The 10,158-nt window shown below is 31.0% G+C and overlaps 1 long non-coding RNA gene and 1 pseudogene across 1 annotated transcript; one reads left to right on the forward strand and one right to left on the reverse strand.

The window, feature by feature from the left end:
* Positions 1-393: 393 nt before the first annotated feature.
* On the forward strand, positions 394-1,398 carry LOC131078237 (pathogenesis-related protein PR-1-like; annotated as a pseudogene).
* Positions 1,399-6,362: 4,964 nt separating this feature from the next.
* On the reverse strand, positions 6,363-6,826 carry LOC131055880 (uncharacterized). Its single transcript, XR_009372446.1, has 3 exons — positions 6,729-6,826; positions 6,575-6,633; positions 6,363-6,468 (listed from the first exon to the last, which is right to left on the reverse strand). It is a non-coding gene; the product is annotated as an uncharacterized LOC131055880 (long non-coding RNA).
* Between the last annotated feature and the right edge of the window lie 3,332 nt (positions 6,827-10,158).

Here is a 10,158-nt window from a genome sequence, read left to right on the forward strand (position 1 = left end):
CTTTCACTCACAGAAACTGCCCACAGAATTATAGACATTGACAAATTGCCAGATCCACCAACTCAGTCTCTAAGCAATAAAATCAGCCAAAACAAGATGCCCATTACGAACTAATCGAATGTACTCTCGGGTAACTTTCTACTGATGATTTGATTAAAAGCTTTAAACAGCTATCTTTTAATCCACAAGCTCTTTGAGCTCTTCCTTACTGGAACAATAATTGCTATCAGATGTCAATATAAAAATAAAACGAAAACTGTACACAAATCTCACACACGTGAACTCATGGATGTTGTAAGGCATCTGGGAAATGTGTAGGCCCTCCCAGTTCACGGGCACAAAATGAAGAGGAAGTCGCCCTCTTCACGAGACTGCTTTTGTTACTTTTCATGGGTTCACAGATCCGCAGTATCTTGTCCACATGCATTAAACACCTTTCTTGCTTATATATAGAAGAAACCCATTGACCCTTTTCTCTATCAGGGTCCTGCTTCTCCTCTGCTTCAGCTTCTCCTTCTGCTCAATCTGGATTTTGTAGGGCACCCATGGCTACAGTTGAGGGGCTCTTGCTTGTCTCCTTATGCATGGTCCTCTGTTGCAATGCAGGAAGGTCTGTACAGGACAGCCCAAAGCTTGAAAATGGGACAAACTATGTGCCCTCTTCTTGGGGTACTTTTGTAGAGTCCTTGCAATTCACATTACCTCAGAACTTTGCCCGATTCAAGGTTGGGGAGCTTCCTTTGGTGTGGGATTGGAAACTAGAAAGCTATGCACAATGGTGGGCAGCGCAGAGAAAAGTGGACTGCAATACATTCCCACGGGCCCTATGGGGAGAACATTTTCTGGGGTAGTGGCCAATCCTGGACTCCTCTCGATGCAGTACGCTTTTGGGTCGATGAAAAGCAGTATCATTCCTATGATACAAATGGCTGTGAAGTGGGTCAGATGTGTGGGCATTATACTCAGGTTGTGTGGAGGGATTCTCGCAACATTGGATGTGCCCGTGTGGTCTGTGACAATGGAGACGTTTTCATGACCTGCAACTATGATCCACCTGGGAATTACATTGGAGAAAAGCCTTATTAGTTTGCTTGTACAGTTGTAGTTGTATACTTGGGCTATGTTCAATTAGCTAGGATTCAATAATGAGCGGCCTTCGAGGAGCTCATGTCGACTCCCATGGCTGCCTAGAATAGTGTTATTTGGTGAAACCAGTGTATATGCATCTTTTGCACTTTGGTTGATTTGGACCAGTGGTTTTGCCACGCCTTCGTTGCATATGTACGATTGATTAGTTTGCCTTGGTTGATTTTGGACCAGTGGTTTTGCCACGTCTTGTTACATATGTACGATTAATTAGTTTTATATTAAAGTCTATGAGGACAACTCTTCGTTTCTTGCTATAGAATCAAAGGCCTGAATTTGATGTTTGACACTCCGTTCAAAGGTACTTTACAAAGATTACACTATTAATCATACTTATGTGGTACTTTCATTTAATGTAATGCTCTAAGTAAATGATGAAATTGTCAAAGATGTGAATCTTCTATTTTTGTTTTAATGTAATTAATTATAAAAAAGTATAGAATGAGAAGTTAAAGTATGTTGTTATGCCGAAGGCATTTTCTACTATGGAATGCACCGGCTCATTTTTGCAAATCTATGGTTGATACTTGCTCTTAGGCGTGCAAGACGATTGAAACGTCTGCAACCGTTGGATTTATATGGAATTGTTTTCACTTGTTTTTTCATAAAAGGGTTTCGAATATTTTCTCTCGCTGTAATCAATGCCTCCCGTATTGTCTTACATGCCGATGTAATCAATGCCTCCGCGTGAAATGTAAATGCGTGGCTGCCATTATGCCGTTCCATATCATCTGCACTGCAGCACTCCTTGCTTCATTCCTCGCTGAAATTTCAAACAATACTATCGTCGACGGATAATACGGCTTTTCTCATTATGTGGAAAGCATTTTAATCTCAAATGGACGAACTCCATTTTGCCATTATTCATCTCCGTTTGCTTTTCTTTCATGGATTTTTATGTTTAAATTTGGAACGAATTAATTACATCTGAGTAAACTTTCATGTACCTAACCCAAAAAAATTAGTGTAAAAGATAACACAGAGGGCATTTTCTGAGTTCCAAATAAAGTAAGTACCTATGGTAAATCTTGGAAAAATATTTACTTTTGTGAAATTAATATTGTAATGATTAGCTACACCGAAAATTTACACTTAAAAGCTCTTACTGGCCTACTTTACCTCCATTTACTATTTGCATATGTTAAAGGGGTGAAAAATTCAATGTACCATACCGTTTGCCATTTAAATTATATTTTATTTATATGAAAAATTATTTTTAAATTTTTATAATGTAATAAAATTTAATAAATTTTTAATTACATCATAATTTACTTATATTAATGTTTATTTTTAATTTAAAAATAACTATATTACTAGTAAATAATTAAATTTTATTTTGTTAATTAATTTGAGTGGTTTTATGAAACTATAGAAAGGAATAATAGTAACTAATTGAAAATATATCTTATTTTATTAATTAATTTGAGTGGTCATATAAAACTATAGAAGGGAATAATAGTAAATAATTAACAATATATATAATTTTGTCATTTAATTTGAGAGAAAAATATATATTATTTTGTTAATTAATTTGAGTGACTTTATGAAATTAGAAAAGAGAATAATAGTAAATAATTAAAAAAATAATAGTAACTAATTGAAAATATATCTTATTTTATTAATTAATTTGAGTGGTCATATAAAACTATAGAAGGGAATAATAGTAAATAATTAAAAATATATATTATTTTGTCATTTAATTTGAGAGAAAAATATATATTATTTTGTTAATTAATTTGAGTGACTTTATGAAATTAGAAAAGAGAATAATAGTAAATAATTAAAAAAATATATTATTTTGTTGTTTAATTTGAGTGATCTAAAGAAACTATGTGAGAAAAAAATATTTGATAAAATTAATTTATTTATTATAGATAAGTAAATTATATGATTTTCTATTTTATTTATATCAAGACATATTTATATTTAAGTTGAACAAATTATGCTTGTTTAAATGCTTATATTTTGTATAATATTGGAGGAAGCAATATACTTATTCATATATAGTATGCTGTGATTTAAAAAATACAAAAAAAAATGTTATGAAACATACTATAATGTGGTGCGTATTTATAATTCTGCATTTTTTAACAGTATATAATACTTTATGCAAGTTGTATATTAAATAAAACATTACACAAATATATATTATTTTAATATTATTTTTTAAACTAATTGAAATAATTTATAATTTTATTCTACTATACAACATATTCTAACTAATTAAACATATTCTAACTAATTTTGAGTTTAATTCTAATCTAACTAATAAAATTAAATCTTACTTAGAGTAATTAAACATTAAATCTTACTTAAAGTAATAAAAAATTAAATCTTACTTAGAGTAATTAAACATTGAATCTTAGTTAAAGTAATAAAAAAAAAAAACTTACTCAAAGTAATTAAACATATCCTAACTAATTTTGGATTGAATTCTAATCTAACTAAAACTTTATATAATAATAACTTAATATGCATAATTACAGTTTTAGTAAAAAAAAATAATAAAAATTACATTTTAAATCTAATTTTTAACTATTATTATCTTTAAATTCTATTATTTTAATTAACTTTATATGATCACAATCATTTTTACAAATCTTTAATTAATTTAGAGAACTAGTGTTACAATATTAGGGCTTCACGTATTTCCTCTACATAATTAAGAAGGTTTTTAAAAATACAAACAAGTAAATCCAGTTCAATTTTACTCACCTTTCGATGCTTCTTTAAAATGCGGACTTTTATATAATATTTGTTTTTACTCACCTTTCAATGATTCTTTATAATGCGGACTTTTATATATTAATTGTTTCATTCGTGGTGCATGAAACAGAGGCAAACATGACTTAAATTTGAAATGCATTTGTTAATGGAACTAATTGTTAACTCCTTGATTCGAAAGGAAGGTAAAAAATATCTTCCTTTCCAAGTCTTTTAAATGCACGAAAAGACTTGCTAAGTGGAATTCTCAAGAAATTGATTTCTCGAGAATTCCACTTAGCAAGTCTTTTCGTGCATTTAAAAGATGCGGAAAGGAAGATATTTTTTACATGAATGTGATGTAGACCTGGCTATAAGATAGTAGATATCGTGGCAATTGAGGAGAACAGCCGATGCAAACAAGTCTTATCGTTCGGTGTTCTTACCACATTCAACCATTCTTTCTACCGATGGTGCACCAGGTAGTTGCAACATATTTATTGTATGCAATAAAATGTATGTTATGAAATATCTGTTGCAATAAAATATTCTTTGTGATAAAATATCTATCATTATTTATAGCTCTCAGACCCACCCCTTTAATTCACTTCCACCAAGCACCATCCAACAAGCACCAGTTCTCTGATACAGAAGATTGCATCTACCAGCTAGCTGCAGGAGAGAGCTGACAGTCAAACATTGCAGACACTATTAAACAGGTTTTTACCTTGCTTTAAACAATTTGAATGTACACATATCTGTGGATTGTTTTTCTATGAGTTTACCATTTTGTTGTTTTCCAATGTGCGCTTATAAAGTTTATGCAATTTCTTCTCTTTCCTTTCAAACAATTATTGCAGACTGTGTCCATGCTTGGTTAAGTTTTGTGTTTATAAAACTTCATATTATGGTTAAGAAAAAACTTTTTTTTTGTAATGAGGCATTTGATGCTACCTTTGAAATCCTTTAAGAAACTTAAAAGACACAATTAAATCATAATGTATAGGCTATGGGAATAAATTATATTGTGCATTTTTTTGTATCATATTATTTGAATACTTATATTTCTAAGTTAATATGGTGGAATAGATAATAAAAACCCTAATTATCCATACACTAAACTTAAAAAACTCTCAAAAAATGACTTGTTGTTATTACCATAGCTAGGTATTCCACAGGTCAAGTCCTCCACAAAAAAAACATCACCTCTTAAAGCAAGTTTTTGCAAGAAACCTACTTTTATAGTATTGAAACTCATTATTATTAACCCATACTCACCAACAAAACGTTATACTGTGTATCTTGCATGTTTTGACTGTCAGTTGAATTCTGCTCTCACTCTCTTTAGCTTGAAATCATATCTGTTTACCAGAAACCAACCTGCCATATATAGAACATATCACCTCAATTCTTGTTGAAAGAAGTGTTCAAATGAAATGAAAGCAATGAATTTTGAATAGATCACATTAATAAAAGGCTCAAAATTCAAAATAATTCTCATCCAGTCCATTGCCGCCACTAAAAAGAGAAGAAATTTTGCAAAACAAAATACCTTAGGTGAATATTGTGGAAGGACAATTGGAGTTGTACACTCAGGAAGCGATTTAAGTTCCCATAATTTGGTCTTTTGAAAAAATAGCTGAGGTTACACTTAAGCGTTTCCCATCTGAACAAGTTCAATTTTTAGGCTCCCAATTCTCTACAACTGACTTATTAACCTAGGTAATCCATAGTTGAAACCACTCCAATATAACTGATAAAATATTGTGAACGCTAAGTACGTGAATAAGTTTCAATGCAGAACATGCCCTGGCATTTAGGCAGAATAGAGTTCTTTGTAAGAAGAGAATTACCCACACTAGCAAATCAAAGATAATACCTCCCACTTTCCATCACATTATGACTGTAGTTATGATATCACTGCAAATAGGGATTGATTACTATATTCCTCAATAGAACTCCACCTCTACAAATTCAATAAACCAGCTCAGTTCTCAAAATTCCTTGGTTTCAAATTATACTGTGAAGCCACTACATATCTGTGATGTGGTTCTTCAAGTTATTCTGGTTGAAAATCCTGTGGCTCAATTAGGATGTTGATTGATGATTTAGAGATGAAAGTAACCAACTGCAACTTGCCATATACTTAAATGAGCTTCACAGAAACTTGCCATATACCAGTATAAACGGTAAGCACATTACCTGTTACATAAAATTACACCTAGCTTTGTAAATAGAAAGAAGATCTTATTACATACATGCACAGTTTTGCAAGTATCAACAAATTAAATTATTTATATTTTCAGAAAAAGAATACCTTCTCTTGTTCCACTGGACGGATCTTGCAACAACTATCCTTCTTGCTGCTTCTTTCACTGCTAGAAACTGATTATTTCCATTCCTTGACCTCATCTCCGTAAGCTTTGCCTACAACCAAGAAAACATGCATTTATAATAGCATTCAATTAAAATCATCACAGGCATACATACAATTAACAGTGTATTAAGTTCTACCTGTCTAAGAGTTGAAGATCTTGCAGCCATTGATTGTTGGATGTGGGCTTTGGACGCACCATCCCTTGCACCATATTTGTTTGGAAAAGGTCGCTGGCTCTTATTCTGTACAGGTCCATATGTTCTCAGTACTGAAATCAACTAAAACAACAGACGAAAATTTGAAGAAAAATGAAAACCCTGGCCATCAAACAAGTACTGTTTTACCTACCGAGGTTCACTGCTTCCTTGTCTTTGGCTTAGTTTTCTTTGACATTTGGATGATGTCATCTGACATTAAACATACAAACACATCAATTGATTGCATTTACAATGAATATCAAACAGTTGTAGAAATCTTGTAACAACAACACCTTTCAACCTACCAAGTGTCATGTCCATTTTCTTTTCGGTAAGTGCAATTGCATCAGCAGTGAGTGGTGGTAAACTTCCCATGGTATTAATAGTATTCGACTGCTAGCAAACACTCTACATAGCCAAAAAATTAATTAGTTATCTGCTAGAAGGAAAAAATAGAAATCAAAATGATACTAATAGGACCAACACCTAATAAAATTGTTACAAATGAATAGTTAACATTGTGCTTGAAATAATTACACCAAGGATATAGTGAAAAAGCAACATCCAGAATCTAATTAGAATATGTGTAAACACTAACAGAAACCGTACAATTCCAAAACACTCCCAAAGGCATGTAAACACTAACAGAAACCTTACAATTCCAAAACACTCCCAAAGGCATGTAATTATAATTTGTAGAGTGAACCAAGAGATGATAGGCTAAAGCTTCTCAAATTAGCCTGAGAAAAAATAGTTACCCTATAGAACCCATAAATAAATTAAAAAAAGACCCAAATATATTTGTGTAGATTGAGGACATTGAATGCCAAGACAACTTCAAAAAAATGCAATAGGATGATGTCCCCCTAACTAGCTTTTTTATTGTTAGTGACAGCAAAGAATTAGCATATGCCACTAGTCAACAAAGCATTTAGAAATATATATGGACAACAATTCTGAGGAATCAATCTTACAAGAATTTACATATAATTCAAAGAAGTTAAATATCATAAACCACTGACCACTAATTCATATTTCAGGAAGATCACTACAAATTAAGTTATTAGATGCAAGCATACATGGTAAGATCAGAGAACATATACATTACGAATAAATTACTGACCACTAATTCATATTTCATGAAGTTCATATTTCATGAAGATCACTACAAATTAAGTTATTAGATGCAAGCATACATGGTAAGATCAGAGAAGATATAAATTACAAATGAACACAAACAATCTGCCAGTGCCAAATAGAAGAACCGTCCTTGTTCCTGCAACTATATGACAACAAATTAGAATGCAAACAAGAATAAGAGAATGAAAGCATCTGAAACCCTTAGCATGCCATCGAAGAATATATAGAAAACAAAATGAGAAGGGTGGTCATTGTTGCAAGTATTCGAAAACTCATTCCATAGCCTAGTTGGAGGAACTCATGTCAAGAGAAGTACATGTGAAAAGGAAATAAAATGAAAGCATGAAAAAAGAAGAATTTTGCGGTTTTTCCTGCCAACGATGCCAACATTATCTAACCTAACCAGCCATGAATATCATACTTCTAAAATTGATGGCATGATTATTAGGCAAGCATTGGAAATGAAAACTCAATCAAATTTTGAGAAATACCTCAGCCAGAATCCTCTTCATCCTCATTCTGGAATAGAATTCTGTGTGACACTTTTGACCTTTGGATTCTCGCGAAGCTATAAGTCACCTAATTTACTTGTCCTTCATATTGAAATGGTAAGACAATTATTTTAAAGAAAGAAAAATGTGCATTCCACGATATTCAAATACAATATTCTTAGTTTAATTTCTTATACATGTGAGAAAAAATAAGAAACTAGGTATGATTGAAAAGATTGAACTACCGCTATTAGTAGTAGCAGGAAAGAGAAAGCTAATACGCAAAAGACGCTGCTTGAAGCCACAAATTTTATAGCAAATACTCTATTTTGCTCTTCTTTGAAAGATTTTCTGTTTTGTCACACAAAAAATCCTGACAAAAAGGAAATAATTAACATCAAGCTCCCTCACAACTTTAGGTTACATTTGATATTGAGAAAATGCAACTTTTGCTTACCTGTATACACATGTGCCCTATAATTGAAACTTGAAACCATGCAAATATGCCATGTTTGCCACCTCTGCTATACTACATTTTTACTGTGTTTGCTAGGGAAATAAGTGGGAAACATAAGAAACAATTTAAATTTTCACTTCATCTCATTTTTTATTTATTGGACACATTGAAATGGGGAAACACAAAAATATAGGTAAACTCTTAGCAATCAATGAGAAAACACAAAACAAAATATACATAAAAATTATTTTAATAAATAAATAACTATAGGCCGTATAATATTTAAATAAAATAATTGTTAATAGTAGGATGGAAATATAAGTAACTCTCTTACAAGGCAAATCTAACAAACCACATTTAATCAAGCGATCACAATGTGTTCCCCATTTATTTTTTTCTTTCTTAAATTAATTAAAATTAAAAACATATTATATAAGATTTTTATATTCAATTATATTTTTGGATTTAATTTATTTTATAAAATAGACTTTCATCATTTTTTCCTTTTTTAAATAAAATATATAGTTATAAAAATATTGGTAATAATTATAATATTTCATTAAATATTATAACTTAAATATAATAAATTATATAATACACAAAATAAATTATGACATTAGTATATTAATAATGTTACATTAATTATTATAACACTATATAATACATTAAGAATAATACATGTAATAATAAATCACAACTTTTACTCTTAATTCTTTCTTCTTCTTGTGTGTTTTTCGTACTTCACTATTTTTCACTCCACCTATTGGCATCTCCCATTCTTCTTATTGAAAACATAACATGACCCTATTGGTGGTTTGACTATGTTCTCGATTCAAATGTTTAGTTCCAATCATGTTTGGATCCATGTAAGTGGATGTATAATTGATTTGAAGCTATCACTTCTCTATTAAGTTTTTTGTTAAATGTCCTACGATTTTATCTCATCCTTTACCTCTATCTATCTCTCCATCTATTTGTCTCGTTCCTCTCTTTCTTTAAATCTTCATGTCTACCTCTATATCAATATCTATTTGCCTCTTTATCTCTATATCTATCTCTCCATATTTCTTATTCCATATTTCCCTCTCCATCTCGCTAATCTCTCCATCTCTCTCTACCCCCATCTATCTCCCTCTCTATATGTGACTTGATGTATTCATCTTATCTTTCTCTATTCCTCTCTCATTATCTCCCTCTCTTTCTCTCTCCAGAATTATGTATTTATCTCTTGCATATTTATCTATCTCTCTCTCTTCTCTCTCTTTATCTCTCCCTCTACTTCTCTCTATACACCCCCTCTCTTTTGCTCTTTTGTCGTCTATCTCTCCCCCTTTCTCTCTCCCTTTCTCTTTATCATAACATGACCCTGTTAATAATGAAGTCCTTTTATCTTCCTAATTTAGATGTTTATATTTCAATCATGTTTACATCCTTGTTAGTTGATTTCAAGCTATCAATTCTACATTTAGACTTTTTTTGCATTAACAACATTATTTTATAACTGACATATTTATTTTAGTTTTATCTTTTAATATACAATTACAGTGTATTTATTACTCATAAATAGAAAGATTAATGTTTTATTTATAAAACTAAATTTAGTTTCTTCATTATTTAATACTATTTTTATTTATTTTTTTAAAATTT

The sequence above is a fragment of the Cryptomeria japonica genome, chromosome 5 (genome assembly GCF_030272615.1).
Source record: "Cryptomeria japonica chromosome 5, Sugi_1.0, whole genome shotgun sequence".
NCBI classification, from domain to species: Eukaryota; Viridiplantae; Streptophyta; class Pinopsida; order Cupressales; family Cupressaceae; genus Cryptomeria; species Cryptomeria japonica.